Here is a 22,846-nt window from a genome sequence, read left to right as displayed (position 1 = left end):
TTCCACCAAGGCAAACCAAAAACCACTAGTAAAAGTCCTAAATTATGTGCTTAATCTGTATTAACATTGCTCTAGAATTGATAGAGAATCATGGGAAAGAACACATGTTCCCTCTTTGCATCAACAGCAGGACAGAGATGTGGGAATAGCTGTGAGCTAATGAGTGAATAATAGCTCAGCCAAGGCAAAAGAGAATCAAATTTGCCCATAAAAATTTAAGTCCCCCTGCCTTCCCACCCTCACTCACTTTTATAGGCATGTGTGGTTGTTCAAGTTTATTTCATTTTCATCTCAAAGAAGAGAGATTTTATCTGATCATTAGGTAACAGAAGCATGATCCGTACCTTGGTCTGGGACACTTGTGTCCACTTGTAGAAAGACAGTGTTAAACAGTTGGACCGAAAATGACGCATCTAGAGTTCTCAAAATTTTTCAGTGGTAATCCTCATTTATTATTTTAATTACTCAAGTATTTTTTCTAAACTATAACAAACAAATCATGTTCCTTAGATGCAAGCTGCTTAGTGTATGTAAACCATGTTTGCAGTACACCTACAACCATTTTCAAATTCAGGAAGAAAACGCCCCACAAGCTGAATGACAAATTCTATTCCCTCTCTTGTGACAGAGGTGGTGGGTGAGATAGATGACTCAGAGCTTTCATACATTAAGATTTTCCCCATTAGCTATTTATAGGGAAATCTTTTTAAAATGTATATGCTTAAAAGTTTAAAGTGTGCTACTCAGTACGTTACACTGACAAATAGACATGCTGCAGATTCTTTCACTCCAGACTTAATTTTATTGCCAAAGGAAACAGAATATGTAGAATAGCTCATGTTCCTGATCAAAATTCTTAAACAAAAAGAATTTTTTTCTAGATAAAATATAATAGTATCCAAATTCTTAAGTTAAATTTAAATTCTTAAATTAAAAAAAAAACACACAATATATTTTTTCCTAGAAAAAAAAATACAACAATACAAGAAAATACTCTTGTTAAGCATTATTCAGATGTAGGAAAGAAATAGTGTTTGAGGGTCCAGGAAGAATGTTTAGATTAAAAGGAAGAAATGACAAGAAAAACTTCCAAAGAGGAGTCAGCGGTGTGGATCCCATTGGCTATCCTTGTCACCTACCTGTCTCTTCTGTCTGGTGGCCTTAGAAGTGGCACATTTCTATGTGAAGAAATGAAGAAATTAATGTAACAGTCATCATATTAGAATTGTCAATGGCACCCAACTCCAGTACTCTTGTCTGGAAAATCCCATGGACGGAGGAGCCTGGTAGGCTGCAGTCCATGAGGTCGCTAAGAGTCGGACACGACTGAATGACTTCACTTTCACTTTTCACTTTCATGCATTGGAGAAGGAAAGGGCAACCCACTCCAGTGTTCTTGCCTGGAGAATCCCAGGGACAGGGGAGCCTGGTGGGCTTCCGTCTATGGGGTCGAACAGAGTCGGACACGACTGAAGCGACTTAGCAGCAGCAGCAGTACCATTAAGTGAAGTTCATTTGATTCCTGTGGAAAACTAAGGTGCATTATTCAGCCCATTGAGATGAAAAGCATATTTTTAAAAATAATCAAATGACCTATTTAGTTGAAAAATCATTATTTAATTGAAAACTCATGATTTAATTGAAAAATCATCGTTATCATCTTGGACAAACTACTTTTGGCCGATGCATACCTAACAGAAAAATAAGACCAGATCCTGCACTACCATTCACTAGTCAGTTTAAGCTTCTTGGGATCCACTCAGTTTCCTTGAAGCCAAGAAGGCAATCTTGCATTCAGCTCCCAATGAGGGACACCAAACCTCCTTGCCTAATGCTGCAATTTATTTTCAGTGACAGTCCTCGTCTTATGCCGTATTTAATTTTGAGTACCAAAACAGAGGAGGCTGTTGAGATTTCAACTCTTATGGATCAGATTGTTTAAACCTAGAAGAACAAAATGCCTTAAACTAGTGGGTGCAAAGCATGTATAAGTATTTGAAGACCCAAATGTCTCTAAGTCAGTATATTATTCCCTTTCTGCCAGGACATGGTGGTATATGTGAAGGACATAGGCAAACCTGGGGAACCCAAGTCTGAAAAATTTGGGAAGAGCAGCGCATAACAAAAGCACTTCTAATTCAACAAGGTTATTATCTAAAATTCTAAAATCTAAAGTTCTGCGCCAACTTTTGAAAAAATACATACAAAGCTTAATTCAGCTGACTCCCGAAATACTTTCCCTGTTTTAAGGAAACTGAACAGTGCAACCAGCATAGCAAATTGCTCAGTGATGCAAAAGATTATAAAGAGAAGAAGAGAGAAATAGAAGAGAAGGAAAACAAGAGTCACCATTGGCGAAAGGAAGTAATGATTTACATGGAATATTTAGCATAGCATGTCTTACCTCTTAAGACTTGCTGTGCACTATAAAATCCTGTTTAGAAACTATGGCACTATTTAAGGAGATCTACTGTTTTGAAAACAAATAGGAGACTAAGAGTAATAAAATGAGGTTTCTGATGTCAGCTGAAAGTAAATGTGTGACCTTGAGCAAGTCACTTAACTTTGTAAGTCTTAATTTACTCATGCAAACAATAAAGGCCTTGTGTGTGGATGTTAGTCGCTCAGTCCTGTCCAACTCTTTTGTGATCCCATGAATTGTAGCCTACCAGATTCCTCTGTCCATGGAATTCTCCCAGGAAGAATACTGGAGTGGGTTGCCATTTCCTTCTCCAAATAAAGGCCTTAAACTAGAATTGTTTCTAAGCTCTACACAATAGGAAATATGCTTTTTAAGTGCTAGGAATCAAAATCTTGAAACACCTATTTTGGAAGGAGTTTTGACTAAATATGGTTTCTTTTAGCAAAAAAAAATTTCTGTAAAAAAAAAGACATCTATGATGTTTTTCCAAAGAACTTTGCATTATTAAAAATTGGAAAGGCAGGTGGGACCCAAAGTGTTTCTAAATAATAGCTGCCTGTCTCTAAAAATTTTTAAGTTACCCAGTCTACAAACAAGTTGACAATAGTTAATTTTTAAAATATCTTGAGATATGATATCAGAAGACATGATACCTGTGAAAATCTTTTATCAACTGAAAGGCAATACAAAATATACATATCACGGTTATTATTATCATTGGTGCTAGAAAATTCTACATATGCTGCTGAGTTCTTAGATTTATGGCTTATTTCTTTTACACTTTTAGTGACAATAAAATCTAGACGTTAAATTCCAAGCAGGTTTCTAAAACAACCAGTTCATATAAATACTTTCTTTTTAGCTTTTAGAATATTTGGTAAATTCAGATCCTAACTGTGATTCTTCAACAGTTTTATTCAAATATAGTACTAGTACTTATTTTAACTTAAGAAGCTATCTATTGTCATTCATGTAGCTCTGGATGAATGAGTTTTAATTTGACCCTCAAGAGTCAGTCTAGCCAAATAATAACAATGAAAATGCATGAGAACAGCAATTTCAACCTGGCTATTTCACAGACAAGCTTATTTTATGCATCAATAGCAAATAAATCAAGAAATTGGATGGACTTGCTGAATGCCTTTCACCGCTCTAAGTAAATCCATCTAGCTAGCGTAACAAGCAGTTCTGAAGATTGGAATGTAAGCAGAGAAGAAATATTGATTGATTGCTTTATTTAGAGTAGAACTGTAACACCACCTATGCAAGGCATTTAGCATATCAAGCTAGGCAGTACCATCTTGTTGCTATACACTTAACTGCAAGATAGATTAGACACTGGTTTGTGGAGTCTGGTCCCATAACTTAGAGCCATCTCTAACAGCACAGCAGCTCCTACTAAAGGCATTAACTTCGGGGAGATGCAAGTGGCTGCTAGCTGGCACATTTGCTTTCCATATGCAACAGTACAGGTTAGCAGAGCATCTGTGGGAATGTCAAAATTCACATGTAGGGTGCATTGTTTCCAATCAACCTTGTAGGCACTTGGAAGAGGAAGAAAGCCAAAATCATGCACCGTTTTCGATGTTTGGACATTGTTATGGACACATAATGGGTCTTCCCTGGTGGCTCAGAAGGTGGAGAGTCTGCCTGCCAATGGGTCAGGAAGATGGACAGAGGAGCCTGGTGGGCTACAGTTCATGGGGTCACAAAGAGTCAGACATAGCTGAATGACTAACACTTTCATTTCACTTTCACTTCAACATACCTTATAAAGTTTTCTATAGAAGAGAGTTATATCTGAAAATCAAACATAAATGATATCTTCAATTGCTCCAAAGAGTCGCCTTGAATATTGTAACAGGTAGAGAAAAACAAAGCAATATTCAGATTTAGGAAAGTCATCTAGACTCACTCCCTAGCTAGAGCACCAACCATGCAGAAGTAAGAATGCATGGAACTCCAGTGCATGGGATTCCAAGTGCTTTCTCAGAAAAATGAAAAATAGCTATAGGTCTCAAGCCTTGAGGAGGGTCACTTATAAATGTGACTGCTCAAAGTTAATTTATTACTGGGTAAAACCTTATAGACACTTTCATCAGAAGAAAGATGTTTGTTCTCACAAAAAAACTTGATATAATCAGTTGCACTGAAATTTAGGTATGAAATCATTGGTACAAATGTCAAGAAAAAGTATTTAAATATATGGGTAGTACAATCAAATGAACAGTAGTAGTTTGTTAACTTTAAAAGAAGAATATGATTATAATTCTTTCCAAAGTCTTTGTTTACAAAGTTTGGTCCAGTAGCCTTTAGAGACTTTCCAGTGAAACTGATGTTGTCTAAAACCTGTTATTGTACTTACAGTTACAGTGGTAGCCTCGGTGACTCAGAGGTAAAGAATCTGCCTGCCAACACAGGAGATGCAGGTTCAATCCGTGGGTTGGGAAAAATCCCCTAGAGTAGGAAAGGCAACCCACTCCAGTATTCTCACCTGGGAAAACCCATGAACAGAGGAACCTGGCAGGCTACCATATGTTAGGGTCACAAAAGAGTTGGACATGACTTAGCAACTAACCAACTGTCTATGCAGTTGCACAGAGTCAGACACGACTGAAGCAACTTAGCAGCAGCAACAACAGTCACAGTATTACTCCAGCAAATCCATGACTGCAAGCCTTCTCTGACATCCCAGTTCCTGTGCTGGAGAATTGCAAAGATAGATGATTCATTATACTGAATTTTAGACCTTTCCCTCCATAGTAGTTACGTCACACAATGTAAGCATTACTTGTGTGAAGATTCTGGAGGGACTTGAGCTGGGCATCTCCTTGCTCCATGAGACCACACCTCTCCTTGTTGCTCCTGTGGTTCTCTTGACCTTGATCTTGGCACATAACCCACTGTATTGATATTAATCTGAATATCATGTGAATGAATGCATGGTAAGCTCTACAAGAATAAGACATTTATATTATTCATCTTTGTGTCCCCAGCCTCAAGCTATAACAGCATGTCACCTAGAAGATCACATAGCTTGTGTTTACTGGTTAAACTGCAGTGACTAGGCATTTGACTATGTCAGCTTTCTATGTCTAATGACTGACATTTTCATCTGAGGCCCCATGAAGTGTAACCAACCAATCCTTTGGCAGCAGCTCATAGGACCTTTGGGTCCTCCAGTGACAGATGAGAAAGCCAAAACAGAAGGTTTTAGCAAGGAAGCTGTGTAGCTGCTCTACACAATATGCCAAAGGGCAGTCTAAGCACATCTCTGTGAGATACAAAAATAAGGATACTTTATCCCTTGTGGCTCAGTGGGTAAAGAATCCACCTGCAATGCAGGAGACGTGGGTTCGATCCCTGGGTTGGGAAGATCCCCTGGAGAAGGGAAAGGCTACCTACTCCAGTATTCTGGCCTGGAGAATTCCATGGAGTGAATAGTCCATGGGATCGCAAAGAGTCGGACACGACTGGGCACCCTTCACTTATACAGAAAAATGAGCATATTTACTCTTTCTTCTTGAAGTATAATATGAAAATAATTGAATATCCTTGATGCCAAAATCATTAGGCTTCATTCTTGAAATGACTGTGAAAAGGGAGAGTTTCAGAAGAGCTTTTCCAGTGAGCATGTTTTAGTAGCTTTTTCCTCAAGCCAAACTGCAAATGTTGATTTACAAAGCGCAAGCAGTGTGGAAGCACCTTTGAAAAGCCTGCTTGCACTCTTCTAGGCAGGAATCTGATGGTGCTGGCTGGTTATTTTTCTAGAAAAAAATGCTGTCTTCCAACAGGTTGGGTTGCATTGTCACTAACGAAATCCACAATTCTCCCGTCAATGAGATCTCCTCACTGAAAAGAAAAGAGAATTCAATTCGGAACCTTCTGTCTGCCATACCTGAGAAGAAGTACCTAGAAGTTTGCACAAAGGACTGAGATGCAGCAGCATGAGAAGGCTGGGAAACTCCCCACCCCTCCCTATAGGCCCCATGTCAACTTTTGACCCATGTGGGGGATGTCAAACGCTCTATCACAGAAGATACAGATCCTGTCCGTCCTAGATTTCTCTAGCTGTGATTTTCCTCTTCCTGTTCCTATATCAATTGTCCCTTCTTTTTCTTCACAAAATGTGTCCCAGGTTCATTTTCAAGGCCAAGGAAGAGAGTAAGTTGTTTTTATACATGGGTGATTTTGATAGTTAGTCAATTTATCCCTTTTCATGTTTCCAATTTATTTCATGTATTCTCCAGCCCCATAAAGGACTATATGAGCATTTTTTAAAATATGTAACCATAGAGATCAAATTGCCAACATCCGCTGGATCATGGAAAAAGCAAGAGAGTTCCAGAAAAACATCTATTTCTGCTTTATTGACTAGGCCAAAGCCTTTGACTGTGTGGGTCACAATAAACTGTGGAAAATTCTGAAAGAGATGGGAATACCAGACCACCTGACCTGCCTCTTGAGAAACCTATATGCAGGTCAGGGGGCAACAGTTAGAAATGGACATGGAACAACAGACTGGTTCCAAATAGGAAAAGGAGTACATCAAGGCTATATATTGTCACCCTGCTTATTTAACTTATATGCAGAGTACATCATGAGAAACACTGGACTGGAAGAAGCACAAGCTGGAATCAAGATTGCCAGGAGAAATATCAATAACCTCAGATATGCAGATGACACCACCCTTATGGCAGAAAGTGAAGAAGAACTAAAAAGCCTCTTGATGAAAGTGAAAGTGGAGAGTGAAAAAGTTGGCTTAAAGCTCAACATTCAGAAAACGAAGATCATGGCATCTGGTCCCATCATTTCATGGGAAATAGATGGGGAAACAGTGGAAACAGTGTCAGACTTTATTTTTCTGGGCTCCAAAATCACTGCAGATGGTGACTGCAGCCATGAAATTAAAAGATGCTTACTCCTTGGAAGAAAAGTTATGACCAACCTAGATAGCATATTGAAAAGCAGAGACATTACTTTGCCGACAAAGGTCCATCTAGTCAAGGCTATGGTTTTTCCTGTGGTCATGTATGGATGTGAGAGTTGGAATGTGAAGAAAGCTGAGTGCCGAAGAATTGATGCTTTTGAACTGTGGTGTTGGAGAAGACTCTTGAGAGTCCCTTGGACTGCAAGGAGATCCAACCAGTCCATTCTGAAGGAGATCAGCCCTGGGATTTCTTTGGAAGGAATGATGCTAAAGCTGAAACTCCAGTACTTTGGCCACCTCATGCGAAGAGTTGACTCATTGGAAAAGACTTTGATGCTGGGAGGGATTGGGGGCAGGAGGAGAAGGGGAAGACAGAGGATGAGATGGCTAGATGGCATCACTGACTCGATGGATGTGAGTCTGAGTGAACTCCGGGAGTTGGTGATGGACAGGGAGGCCTGGCGTGCTGTGATTCATGGGGTCCCAAAGAGTCGGACACGACTGAGTGACTGAACTGAACTGAACTGATACTTTGTAAATGCAGGAAAAAAAGTTTTAGTCTCCTTCAAAATTGGCAAGAACATATCCTTGAAGATACCAAAATCAACCTAGTGAAGAACAGATTAATAACATTTCAGGAAACTTTTTTCTATTTCCTAAACAACTCCAGCTAAAAAATGCAAATTCAATTCAATAGAAAATTCTTTCATGAGAAAGGATTATGGTTTGGAGAATGAAGTTTAGGAAGAGAAGATGGAGGTCATTCTTCCACAGTGGGGACTAATTTCCAAGGTCAACATCATTCACTCACATACAAAATGGCTCTGAAATTTTACGTGAACAACTTCTGTATCTACAGAGTAAGGAAAGCAGGATGAAGATTTCACTCATGAAGAATTAACTGCTATGAAAATTGCTGCCTGTTATCCACAAGTATCCAGAACCAGAAAACCAGACAATGTATATGAAATGAATGTTTCCAAAGAGTGGACAACTGGCATTATAAGTCAGTGGTTCCTAAGAGAAGGAGAAAATGAAGTAAATCTTAAAATTGTCTTTGTTTACTGCCTGGGGACAGATACCAGGACCAAAAGCAGTGAGGGAGAAAACAAAAAGAGGCCAAAGTTGTCACTGAGCTGAGGATATCAGGTTTGCAGTTTGGTTGTCTAAGCCAGATTGTCTAAAATCCACAGGACAGAGTATTGGAGAAGATGGAGCTACACAGAAACAATATCCTGATGCCAAAACAAGAAAAAAAGCTTTACAGGGAAAAGAAAACTACAGTTGAAGATCTTTCACAAACATAGAGATAAAATGTTTTAACAAAATATTAGCAAAACAAAGCCAGCCATATATAAAAAGACAATGTACCATGACCAAGTGGGATTTGTTTCAGGAATGCAACATTCAAAAGTCAATGTAAAAAACGAGGAATAAAACCACCATATGACCCAGCAATCCCACTCCTAGGCATATACCCTGAGGAAATCAAAATTGAAAAAGACACATGTATCCCATTGCTCATTGCAGCATTATTTACAATAGCTAGAACACGGAAACAGCATAAATGTCCATCAACAGATGAATGGATAAAATAATTATGGTACGTATATACAATGGAATATTACTCAGCCATAAAAAGGAATGATTTGAGTCAGTTCTAATGAGGTGGATGAACCTAGAACCTATTATACAGAGTGAAGTAAGTCAGAAAGAGAAAGATAAATATCATATTCTAACACATATATACGTAATCTAGAAAAATGGTACTGAAGAATTTATTTACAGGGCAGCAGTGGAGAAAAAGACATAGAGAATAGACTTATGGACATGGGGAGAGGGGAAGAGAGGGTGAGATGTATAGAAAGAGAAACATGGAAACTTACATTACAATATGTAAAATATATAGCCGATAGGAATTTGCTGTATGGCTCAGGAAATTCAAACAGGGCTCTTTATCAACCTAGAGGGGTGGGATGGGGAGGGAGATGGGAGGCAGTTTCAAAAGGGAGGGGATATATGTATACCTATGGCTGATTCATGTTGAGGTTTGACAGAAAACAACAAAATTCTATGAAGCAATTATCCTTCAATAAAAAATAAATACATGTGGGGAACACATGTATACCTGTGGCGGATTCATTTTGATATTTGGCAAAACTAATACAATTATGTAAAGTTTAAAAATAAAATTAAAAAAAAATAAAATAAAACTATCACTCAATGAATAAAAAATAAATAATAAATAAATTTAAATAAAAATAGTCAATGTAGTGTACACACTACTATATTTAAAGTAAATGAACAAGGACCTACTGTATAGCACAGGGAATCCTCTTCAATACTCTGTAATGACCTATGTGGGGAAAGAATTCAAAAAAGAATACATTCATGCATGTGTATAACTGAATCACTCTGCTGTACACCTGAAACGAACACTACATTGTTAACCAACTATACTCCAGTATAAGATAAAAAACTGAAAAAAATCAGTGTAATTTATCATATTAAGACATTAAAAAAGAAAAACTATCTGGTTATTTCAATAGACATGGAAAGAGAATTTGAAAATAATTCAACAAAACTCATAACAAAAACAGTTCATGAACTATGAAAAGAAAAATAGTTGCTCAATGTGATAAAAAGAAATCTACAAAAAACACTACAAAATACACTGTAAAGAAGGTAGACCACACTGGAAGGAAATATTTTCAAATCATGTATCTGGTAAAGGACTTGTACCCAGAATATCAAAATGACTGCTAATTTGAAAAGAAGATAGTCCATTAAAGACTGGGCAAAACACTTCCTGAAAGAAAATATACAAATGGCAAATAAGCACATAAGTAGATCATCAATGTCATCAGTCACCAGAGAAGTACAAATGCTACTGATGCCCATTATATTGGCTAATACTAAAGACTGACCCAACCAAATGTTGTAGAGGCTGTGAATTAACTGAACTTTCATACACTGCTTCAATGTATGAATAAAATGATATAGCCACTATGGAAAACAGTTTGGCAGCTTCTTACAAACGCTAAAAGTTCTTTTACCATACTACCCAGAAATCCCACTCCTACATATTCATTTAAGATAATGAAAATATATATCATGCAAAACTGTATCTGAAGGTTCATAGCAATTTTATTTATAATAGCTCCAAACTGTAAACAAATCAAATGTGCTGCAAGTAAAGAATGAATGAACAAACAGTATAACTGTACAGGGCACTATTAAGTTCAGTTCTGTCGCTCAGTCGTGTCCGACTCTTTGCGACCCCATGAATCGCAGCACATCAGGCCTCCCTGTCCATCACCAACTCCCGGAGTTCACTCAAACTCATGTCCATCAAGTCAGTGATGTCATCCAACCATCTCATCCTCTGTCGTCCCCTTCTCCTCATGCCCTCAATCTTTCCCAGCACCAGGTCTTTTCAAATGAGTCAACTCTTCACATCAGGTGGCCAAAGTATTGGCGTGTCAGCCTCAGCATCAGTCCTTTCAATGAATATTCAGGACTGATTTCCTTTAAGATGATGGACTGGTTGGATCTCCTTGCAGTCCAAGGGACTCTCAGGAGTCTTCTCCAACACCATAGTCCAAAAGCATCAATTCTTCAGTATTCAGCTTTCTTTATAGTCGAACTCTCACATCTGTACATGACTACTGGAAAAACCAAAGCTTTGACTAGATAGACCTTTGCTGGTAAAATAATGTCTCTGCAGGGCACTATTACCTAGTCATAAAAAATACTGCTAGAATTGAATGATGATTCTTAAATGAATGATGCAACTGAAAGAAGTCAGACATAGAGAACTACATGCTGTATGACAAAGACAAGCATAATGTTATAGAAAAATCAGAAGTTTCCAGAATCTAAAGCCAAGGAGAGACAGAATGCAAAGGTCATAGGGGGGTTTTAGGGATGATAAAAATGTTTTATATTTTGATTGAGGTGATGTTTATGCAGCAGTATACATTTGCCAAAATTATACATCAAAATTGATTAAATTTACTGCTTAATTATTCATTAATAAAGCTTATTCTTTAAAAATATGGAAGGAAATATAATAAAAAGAAGCCATCCTCATTTATTAAAAATTCTATATGAAATGATGTTGCTGTCTTTTTCCTATTATTGTATGTCCTGGTGTGTGTTTTATCTTGTATTGAAAAGGGGGAAAACAAAGCTATTTAAATCTGAGATTAACTATGTCAAAAGAATTTCAAGTTATAAATATATTTATATTAAAATTAGAAGACTTTATAATAACTAACTTATGGTTTTTAAGATATATTTTAGAAGTGTAAAGAACACACATGAGTGCTTATCTCTTTTATAATTAATTTCTATCAGAATATAGTTGGTTTATAATGCTGTGCTAGTTTTTGCTGTACAGCAAAGGGAATCAGCCATAATAGACATATTGGATGTTTCCCTTCATTATGATTTATTAAGTGGTTTGATGGATCTACTTAAATCTCAATATTTACTACTTTTAGTACTTCATTTGAATTCACTTCATTTAGAGCATTCTAATTTTTAAAACCAGTAAGTTGTTACTTTTCACATATAGTTGTAATGAAAATAGCTTTGGGATACCATCATGTTTACCCTTTTGCAGTTTCAGTTCTAGACTATTTTGCAAAAATTTGAAAAACAAATTCATTGATGGGAATAGATTTCCTCTACTTGGCTTTCAAATTCATTGTAATCAATCCTGTAGCATTAAGCACTTTTCCTCATCAATATGAAAATTAGACTTCAGGGACTGACCTTATAAATAGATCAGAGAAAGCAGAAGGACACTGAGAATAAGTTAATGACATTTCCAGATAATCAAGCTCAATAAAAATATAGTGTTTGAATGTGCAATGTGCAGAATAAATCAAATTCAAAGGTATGCTTCCAGATTTTAAATAGCCTATGCTGAATGAGAAAAGAGAACCTGGTAAATCTTAATCACTTTAAATTGGCAACACCTCGAGTATGCTCTGCAGAAGGTTTGTCTTGGACAAACACACACACACACACACACACGCACACACACGCACGCACACACACACACCATGAGTTCATTATCAAACCAAGCTCAATAATATTGAATTAAACAAAATGAAACCAATACTTTCTCATATCAGGATATCTCAGAACCTTTAATATACTAATCTGCATGGGCATTCTTACTGGAGAAAGTTACACGTACCTGACTATGAAATCTTTTATCCAGGATCAGCTTCTGGAGTTCATATCTGAAAAACAAACTTTGGGAAAGATGACCTAAATGGTACTTATTTTCCCAGAGAAATTCTTACACATGTGAGAGCACAGTTCTCTAAGCTGCATCTCATTTAGTCTTTTAATGGGTATGTTGTCTTATTAGTTCTTCTTCATAAATTTCAGAAATAAATAATTACTTGTTTCTTGTTTTTTAACAGTCTCTTGGGAATGTTCATGCAATTTTCAATAGGTAAATAATTATAAAATATATGCATCAGCTCAGTTTAGTCATTCAGTCACGTCTGACTCTTTGCCACCCCATGGACTGCAGCATGCCAGGCTTCCCTGTCCATCACCAACTCCCAGAGTTCACTCAAACTCATGTCCATCAAGTCAGTGATGTCATCCAACCATCTCATCCTCTGTCATCCCCTTCTCCTCCTGCCCTCAATCTTTCCCAGCATCAGGGCCTTTTCAAATGAGTCAGTTCTTCGCATCAGGTGGCCAAAGTATTGGAGTTTCAGCTTCAGCATCAGTCCTTTCAATGAATATTCAGGACATTTCCTTTAGGATGGACTGGTTGGATCTCCTTGCAGTCCAAGGGACTCTCAGGAATCTTCTCCAACACCACAGTTCAAAAGCATCAATTCTTCAGTGCTCAGCTTTCTTTATAGTCCAACTCTCACATCCATACATGACCACTGGAAAAACCATAGCTTTGACTAGACAGACCTTTGTTGGCAAAGTAATGTCTCTGCTTTATTATATGCTGTCTAGGTTGGTCATAACTTTTCTTCCAAGGAGCAAGCATCTTTTAATTTCATGGCTGCAGTCACCATCTGCAGTGATTTTGCAGCTCCCCAAAATAAAGTCTCTCACTGTTTCCACTGTTTGCCCATCTATTTACCATGAAGTGATGGGACTGGATGCCATGATCTTCATTTTCTGAATGTTGAGTTTTAAGCCAACTTTTTCACTGTCCTCTTTCACTTTCATCAAGGGGCTCTTTAGTTCTTCACTTTCTGCCATAAGGGTGATGTCGTTGCATATCTGAGGTTATTGATATTTCTCCCGGCAACTCCAGCTTGTACTTCCTCCACCCCACCCACCATTTCACATGATGTACTCTGCATATAAGTTAAATAAGCAGGGTGACAATATGCAGCCTTGACGAACTCCTTTTCCAATTTAGAACCAGTCTATTGTTCCACATCCTAACTATTGCTAACTATTCTAGTTCTAACTACTAGTTAGAACTAATAGTTCTAATAGGTCTGGTTCTAACTATTGCTTCTCAATCTTCATACAGATTTCTCAGGAGGCAGGTCAAGTGGTCTGGTATTCCCATATCTTGAAGAATTTTCCACAGTTTGTTGTGATCCACACAGTCAAAGGTTTTGGCATAGTCAATAAAGCAGAAGTAGATATTTTTCTGGAACTTTCTCACTTTTTCGATGATCCAGTGGATGTTGGTAATTTGATCTCTGGTTTCTCTGCCTTTTCTAAATCCAGCTTGGACATCTGGAGGTTCATGCTTCATGTACTGTTGAAGCCTGGCTTGGAGAATTTTGAGCATCACTTTGTTAGCATGTGAGATGAGTGCAGCTGTGTGGTAGTTTGAGCATTCTTTGGCATTGCCTTTCTTAGGGGCTGGAATGAAAACTGCCCTTATCCAGTCCTGTGATGACTGCTGAGTTTTCCAGATTTGCTTGGATATTGAGCACAGCACTTTCACAGCATCATCTTTTAGGATTTGAAATAGCTCAACTGGAATTCCATCACCTATATATACTAGCTTAGTTTGTTGTGGTGCTCTGTAAGGCCCACTTGACTTCACATTCCAGGATGTCTGTTTTTAGGTGAGTGATCACACCATCATGGTTGTCTGGGTCATAAAGATCTTTTTTGTATGGTTCTTCTGTATATTCTTGCCACCTCTTCTTAATATCTTCTGCTTCTGTTAGGCCCATACCATTTCTGTCCTTTATTGTGCCCATTTCTGCATGAAATATTCCCTTGGATCTCCAATTTTCTTGAAGAGATCTCTAGTCATTCCCATTCTACTGTTTTCCTTTGTTTCTTTGCATTGATCACTGAGGAACGGTTTCTTTTCTCTCCTTGCTATTCTTTGGAACTCTGCATTCAGATGGGTATATCTTTCCTTTTCTCCTTTGCTTTTTAGCTTCTCTTCTTTACTCAGCTATTTGTATGTATATAGTTTAGTTAATTATGAATGGCTCTAACATTTTCTAAACTTCGGCAAAGCCAGTCTGCTTTATATTAGATAGGCATACCCACTTATCTGCAAAGGGACAGTTTTTAAGCACTAATCAGTTGTTAGAAGACAATTCTCCATGGATCTTTCCTATTTCTGTGTGTCTTATGACCAGAGGCACTGACAGTTTTTTCAGAACTCTCTTTTGAAGGACAACCATATAGCAAACAGTCTTGGAAGATACCAGGTCTCCCTCTGGGGTACAGGACTCTGGACAAGTGTTGGGCAGGTTTGTTAGCAGTTCCCTTCAAAAGAGTGATTCCTTTAAAAGTTTTGTCCCTGAGCTTCATTTAAACGCTCAGAGCTTCTCAGCCATGAGATGAACCCACTGCACTGGATTGTCCACCTGGGCTATTCCACATCATGAATGGGCTTCCTGGTGCGAGATAAACATTGTGAACACGAAGTTCATGCTTCCTGCTGTGCCATGAGTAATAATATCCTTTGCCTCTGACCCAGGTGTCTCATGCCTTCAGTAAGCATCCATGAAACTGTGACAGTAACTTATTAGCTTGCAAATAGGATAAAGGCTCAGACTTTTCATAGTTCTTGAAGCTTTAACATTTACACTGATGGATATCTTCCCATATAACAGCAATAAAAGTTTGAAGATGTCAGTGGAAGATTGAAGAACACAAGACGGAGTAGTAAGAAGGCTTAGTCTTATCAAGAGAATCAAATATATAGCATTGGTTCCCAGAGACGATCAATGTAAGACACAATGAAAAGTCAGAATGAATATGATAGAGGCAGAATTTCAGGACATGGTGATTTTGTTTTCATGGTCCAGCTGTACTTCTACACAGGTTATGGTTTACAAACGGAAAAGGAAGATAGGAAGGTAGAATCTAGAAGAGGCAGGACAAGTTTATTTTATAGGTCTGCAAAAAAATAAAAAGCTAAAATAGTTCCATGTGTAAATTCTAGTACATCTTATTTTGGTTGCCCTGGCATGATCAGAATACATACTTCATGCTTGAAATTGTAGAATGAAAGAAAGGATTTGAAGGGTAGGTACCCTGGGATAAGGACAAGCTTCAAGCAGAACATTACAGGAAAATAAATGCTCTAGAATGAGAGAAATAAGATCCTGCTGTCTACATTCATGGTTAGCATCTACAAGTTGTTCCTATACCATTGTCTCCATTTTATTCTTCTAGGACCAAAACCCCCAAAGTTTTGTATGATGAAATTCTGGGTCTTATTATCCAATACTGTGATAGGCAGAATAATAATCCCATAAATATCCATGCCTCAATCCTCCAAACCTTTAAAAATAAGTTGCAATACATGGCAAAAGAAACCTTTCAGATACAGTCAAGGTTACAAACTTGAAAATGGGGAGATTATTCTGGATTGTTTGGGCGAACCAGTCTAATCACTAAAACCCCTGAAAGTGGACAGATTTCTTTTCCAGCTAGAGACAGGAAAGATACAATAGTGAAAAAGTCAGGGAGGTGTGAAGCATGAGAGGGACTCGACTATTTGTTGTTGGAGGGGCACTACAGCAGGAATGTGGGCAGCCTCTAGGAGAAAAGACCAGCTGGGGGCAAAGACCTTTGCTGACCGTCAGCAAGAGAATGGAGACCTCAGTCCTATAACCACATGGAACTGAATTCAGCCAACGACTGGAATGAGATTAGAAGTAGATTCACCCCCAGAACCTTCAGAAATGAGTATGACTCTGCCATCACGTTGATCTCTGCCTTAAGATCCTTTAAGCTGAAGACTCAGCTAAGCTAATCTATATCTAGAAATGTTGATCTTTAGAACTGTGTGATAATAAGTGGGTATATTTTTAAGTGCTCAATTTGTGGTAATTTGTTATGACAGAAATAGAAATTAATGCAACACTAAACTCCCCCTATAACTCCAATGGACAATTTTTCTGAAGCTTTTATATTTGAGGATTCAAGCAGTGATGATCTGATAAGCAAACCTATGGAGATGTTGCCAGTTTTTAATTCCAGTGTCATTTATTTGCCTACAGACATTTATCTAGTAAATGAAATAACTCGATGAATAATTGAAACTTTGCTATTTGATACCTTTTCAATTATTCAGTAACAAAAGAGAATAACAATATCATTCTCAGAGAGTTTAAATAAATATGTCTCTCCTGAATTTATTTAACTCTTCCACTGTGACCACAGTGTCAATGCTACCAGGCTGACAGTGAAGGTTGGAAAGCTTCCTTTGAGTTACTCTTTTAGGCGTTTGCACATGTGGTCACTGTAGGTTAGTGAAGCACATAGGTTAGTATTTGCATCTTGCCCAGTAAATGACCTAATCCTTCTAAAATGATCTTTCTCATTCCTTTGAACGAGGGAAGCTAACTTTTCTCTGAGAATAAAATCCTTTAACAATCTAAACAGTAGAATTGGAGTGTTGTAGCCTGTGCTTTGGGGAGATCGTAATATAACTGACCATTAGTTAACTCACAGAAAGTTATCTTTATTAACAACACAAGATTAGTACTAAAGAACTGAAAAGAGAGGCAGGATCTCTCTGGGATACAGTGAGTGGTTTGCAAAGATCCCAATTATTTATTTGGTAACTCTGTGTCAGTGCTCCTGGGGAGGGAATGCTTTTTAGGATCATTAACAAGGTCTTAACACTTCACATGGCTTCTCTCTAACCTTTCATTTAATATTAAGGTACATTGACTAGTAATAACAAATTACCAATTACCTCTTTTCAAAAATAAACCTCAGAAACAGAAGAGTCTATTTTCTGTCTTCTTATATCAACAACAGAACTATAATAGGAAAGATGCTGGTGCCGCTGTAGAAAATGTCCTGGACAGCAGAACGTGGTAGGAGGCACTGAGCTCCCACCAGGAGAAATTTCATTCTGATAATAAGCATACATGGTATCTCACTACAGTGTATGGTCCCCAATAAAGAAGTATCAGAAAAATTGAGGGGAAATATTTTTTATCGAGTCAACATTTATTTTTAAATTGTACCCAGACATCTGTAAAGGGCAAACTCAAAGCAGAGCTTAAGGACTAAATATCATGTAATATATCCTCTTTTTTAAGAAGGACAATATAATCTCAAGTGGATTAAAACTTCCCTGATTTGAAAAAGTCCTCCAGCAAGGGGAATTTCCCATGGTCCTATGACAACTCATTGATACGGCATTTTTTGGAACATTTATTATCACATATAATCCAGCTGTTGAAGTCTGCTTCTTCTTGAAAAATCGTTCAATCAATATTTATTAAGTACCTACCACTGTCTGATTCTTCCTTTCTCATATTTTAACAAGATTATTGAGCTATAATTCACATACTCCAAATCACCCATTTAAAGAGTTTTTTAAATGGTTTTTGTGTATTCAGAGTTGTACAGCCATCACTCATAATTTGCTTAGAACATTTCTGTCAGTCCAGAAAGAAACCCATTAAAAGTCTTTTCAGCATTCTTCCTTTCCCCAGCCACTGGTAACCATTGATCTGCTTTCTGTATTGATAGATTTGCTTATCTGGGATAGTTGTTGGGCTCTCCAGGTGGCTCAGAAATAAAGATACTGCCTGCAATGTAGGAGCCACAGGAGACATGGGTTTGATCCCTGGATCAGTAAGATCCCCCTGGAGAAGGAAATGGCAACCCACTCCAGTATTCTTGCCTGTATAATCCCATGGACAGAGGAACTTGGTGAGCTACAGTCTATGGGGTCACAAAGAGTCAAACCCAACTGAAGCAACTGAGTACACATCTTGGATATTTGATAAATATATGGAATCATATCTTTTATGATTTTTTTTCACTTAGCATGATGTTTCAAGGTTCATGCACACTGAAGTATGTATCAATTTACCATTCCTTTTTATGGCTGAATAATATTCCACTCTATGAATATATCACATGTTATTTATCCATTTATCAGTTGATGGACATTTGGGTTATTTCCACTCTTTGGTCACTATGAATAATGCCTCTATAATCATTCATCTCACAGGTCTTTCTGTGGATGTATGTTTTCATTTCTCTTAGATATATACTGGAAATAATGGATCACATGGTACGATTAACATTTGAGGGCTCACCAAACTGTTTCCCAAAGTGGCTGAACAGTGTCACATTCCCACCAGCAATATCCTACACATCCTCCCATACTTGTGAGTATCTTCTTTCTTATAGCCATACTAGTTGATACTTAATAATATCTCATTGTGATTTTAATTTGTATTTTCACAATTAACTATTATGTTGATCTTCATTTCCTGTGATATTTAGCCATTTATTGTATCTTATTTGATAACTGTCTATTCTAATACTTTATCCATATATCAATTGGACTATCTTTTCTATTATTGAGTTGTAACAGTTCTTAATATATTCTAGATACAAATATTTTATAAGATACATGATTTTGAAATATTTTCTCCCTTTCTGTGGGTTGTCTTTTCATTTCTTTGATGGTATCGTTTGTTGAAAATACTATTTCTTTCCCTGTTGAATTATCTTGAAATTTGTCAAAAATCAATTCACCATAAATGTATTGGTTTATTTCTTAACCCTGAATTATATCTTATTGATCTATGTTTATTTTTATTTGCAAGTACCACAGTGCTGTGATTAGTGTAGCTCTGTAGTAAGATTCAAAATTGGGAAATGTGAGCCCTGTTACTTCTTCTTTTTCAAGATAGATTTTGCTCTTCTGGCCCCCTTGAGATCCCACAGATTTTAGAATCACCTTATCAGTTTTTACAAACACAAAAAAGCAGCTAGAATTTTGATACAAAATTGTGTTCAATCAGTAAATCCATTGGGGAAGTATTGCCATTTTAACAATATTAAGCCTCTGTTTCACAGTTTGCAGTCATATGTTCTGAATTCCTTTCATTAATTTGTTTTTACAATCAGTTTCATAAGTTAACTATCACTGTGCCTACTGACCAAGCATTTTGAATCATGTACAAATGTTCTTCAAAGCTATGAATTCTGTTTTCTGTTGACTCTGAATCTCCCACAGTTCAGTTCAGTTCAGTTCAGTTGCTCAGTCGTGTCCGACTCTTTGTGACCCCATGAATCGCAGCACGCCTGGCCTCCCTGTCCATCACCAACTCCCAGAGTTCACTCAGGCTCACGTCCATTGAGTCAGTGATGCCATCCAGCCATGTCATCCTCTGTCGTCCCCTTCTCCTCTTGCCCCCAATCCCTCCCAGCATCAGAGTCTTTTCCAATGAGTCAACTCTTTGCATGAGGTGGCCAAAGTACTGGAGTTTCAGCTTTAGCATCATTCCTTCCAAAGAAATCCCAGGGCTGATCTCCTTCAGAATGGACTGGTTGGATCTCCTTGCGTCCAAGGGACTCTCAAGAGTCTTCTCCAACACCACAGTTCAAAAGCATCAATTCTTCAGCATTCAGCCTTCTTCACAGTCCAACTCCCACATCTATACATAGTACCTGGTTAAAGTATAAGATACTCCATAAGAAGTTAATTTATAAGTGTTGAATAAATAACTTTTACTGAAAATCAATTTATTACATATTGTTTGAGCTGAATGAGCAAATGATCATGAACATGGAAATGAAGACAACATGCCAAAAGATACTGAAGAAAGTCACCCAAGGAGTGGTTGCTGAAGGCAAAATATGCAGTCCCTGATTTACAAATGCTCTTTGGCTGTATAGCAAATTCTGTGGCTTATACACTTTTTTCCTACCTCCAGAAACCTAGACATCCATAATGGCCAGGGACTTAGGCACAAGAAGCCTCTTCAGTCAACAGCAGTGGTCAACATTTCTTTTTGTTAAAAGATCAAATATCAAATATGTCAGACTTTGCAGGCTATCTGTCCTCTGTTACAACTATTATAACAGTCCCACCATTGTAGCAAAAGCAGTCACAGACAATACATAAACAAATTAATGTGCCTGTGTTCCAACAAAACTTTGTTTATAAAAATAGGCAGCAGACCAGACTGGAGCAGAAAGCTGTACATCGTCAACTCCCGGTCTATCATGATGTACCTAGAGCACAGTGCTGTCCTTATAGACTTGTAGGACTAAACAACACGGGCAGAGGGTGCTAGTTCAAAGAGAAATCTTTTCCATTGTTACAACCTAAAGTATGAGAAGCACACTTCCAGCAGGCATTCAGCTGACCAAGAAGAAGACAGACTGCTGATTCCATACCTTTGGTGATGACTGACTCTTGAGAGTGGAAAGGGGTTCATGCAGCCAGGGAATGGGGAGCTACAACATTCCGAGACTTCTGGATTACTTTGCTAGGGCTGTTGCCACAGACTGGGAGACTTAAACAATAAAAATTTATTTTCTCACAGTGCAGGAGATAACATCAAGGGTGTCAACACAGTTGATTTCTTCCAAGACCTCTCTCCTTGACTTGCAGATAACTGTCTTCTCCCCATGTCTTTACATGATTTTCTCTATGAGTCTGTGTCCAAGTTCCTTCTTATAAAAATACCTGTCATATTAGACTGTGCTCAGTCCCTCAGTCGCATCTGACTCTATGACCCCATGGACTATAGCCTGCCAGGCTCCTCTGTCCATGGAATTTTCCAGGAATACTGGAGTGGGTTGACATTTCCTTCTCCTGGGGATCTTCCTGACACAGGGAGTGAATCCACATCTCCTATTTCTTTGGCATTGGCAGGCGGATTCTTTACCACTGAACCATATTAGATTAGAGCCTACACTAATGACCTCAGTTTAGTTTTAACATTTAAAGACTCTGTCTCCAAATTGTCACAGTCTGAGGTACTAGGGGTTAAGGTGTCAACATATGAATTTGAATACAATTAGCCCATGATAACTTCTCTCAGAGAAAACCCAGAGACTCTTAAGTGTAAAACCAGCCCCTATATTTTTCCTTTTCCTCTTGTTCACCTATCTATGGACCTGTGCTGTCCATTTCCCTTTCCACCAGCTGTGTAGAATCTGGATTTCTTCTCATTCTAGTCTACCAAAGAACAGAACAAATCTCCCAGCTTCTTTCTTTCTTTCTTCTCCCAGGCTCTTTCTCCCAGCCATAAAGCATGCTCATAGCCACCTGAAGATTTTTATAGGTTTAAAACATGTGTAATAAATATTCTTTCCCTCTTTCAGAACTTAAATCTTGTTAGAACACATAGCTATACTAGAAGAGGTCTTTGTATACACAATGGATGGAAGAAAGATTTGTCTATTTTACTGTTTTGTTGTTGTTGTTTAGTTGCTCAGTTGTGCTTTTGTGACTCTGTGGTCTCTCCATGGAATTTTCCAGGCAAGAATAATAGAGTGGATTGTCATTCCCTTCTCCAGGGGATCTTTCTGACCCAGGGATCAAATCCAGGTCTCCTGCACTGCAGTCAGATTCTTTACCATTTGAGCTACTAGGGAAGCCCATTTTACTGTTAGTTAACAGGAACATTAACATAGAACATTGTCACCAAGATATACATATACATATGTTATCACTTTTGATCCCCATGGTAGTCTCTGAGAAAAATAGATCATCTTCAGTGTGCAAATGAAGAAACTGAGATTTAAAGTGTTTAAGTGATTTTGCTAAAGATTTTACAACTAGGTTATACAGCCAGAAAAATCCTACAGCTCTAACAAAGACTTGGGGTTATTTGTTCCTGATATTACTCAAATATTCCAAGTTAGTACCTAGTTATTTTATTTATTTATTTATTTTTAGGAAACAAAAACATTTTAATAGATCCATAAGAATTACTTATATCTAGCGTGTAACTTGTTATGAGTTCCTCTGCTTCTGTTGCTCAGTCTTGTGAAATCCGACTCTTTGCAACTCTGTGGATTGTAACCCACCAGGCTCCTCTGACCATGAGATTCTCCAGGCAAGAATATTGGAGTGGGTTGCGATTTTCTTCTCCTAGGGATCTTCCCGACTTAGGGATTGAGCCTGCATCTCCTGTGTCTCCTGCATTGCAGGCGGATTCTTTACCCACTGAGCCATCAGGGAAGCCCTAAGATTTCCCTATCACCCCTGACATAAGTGAAAATACTCTTCTCTA

The sequence above is a fragment of the Bos taurus genome, chromosome 9, assembly GCF_002263795.3.
Source record: "Bos taurus isolate L1 Dominette 01449 registration number 42190680 breed Hereford chromosome 9, ARS-UCD2.0, whole genome shotgun sequence".
Lineage (NCBI taxonomy): Eukaryota > Metazoa > Chordata > Mammalia > Artiodactyla > Bovidae > Bos > Bos taurus.
This window is presented reverse-complemented; position numbering follows the sequence as displayed.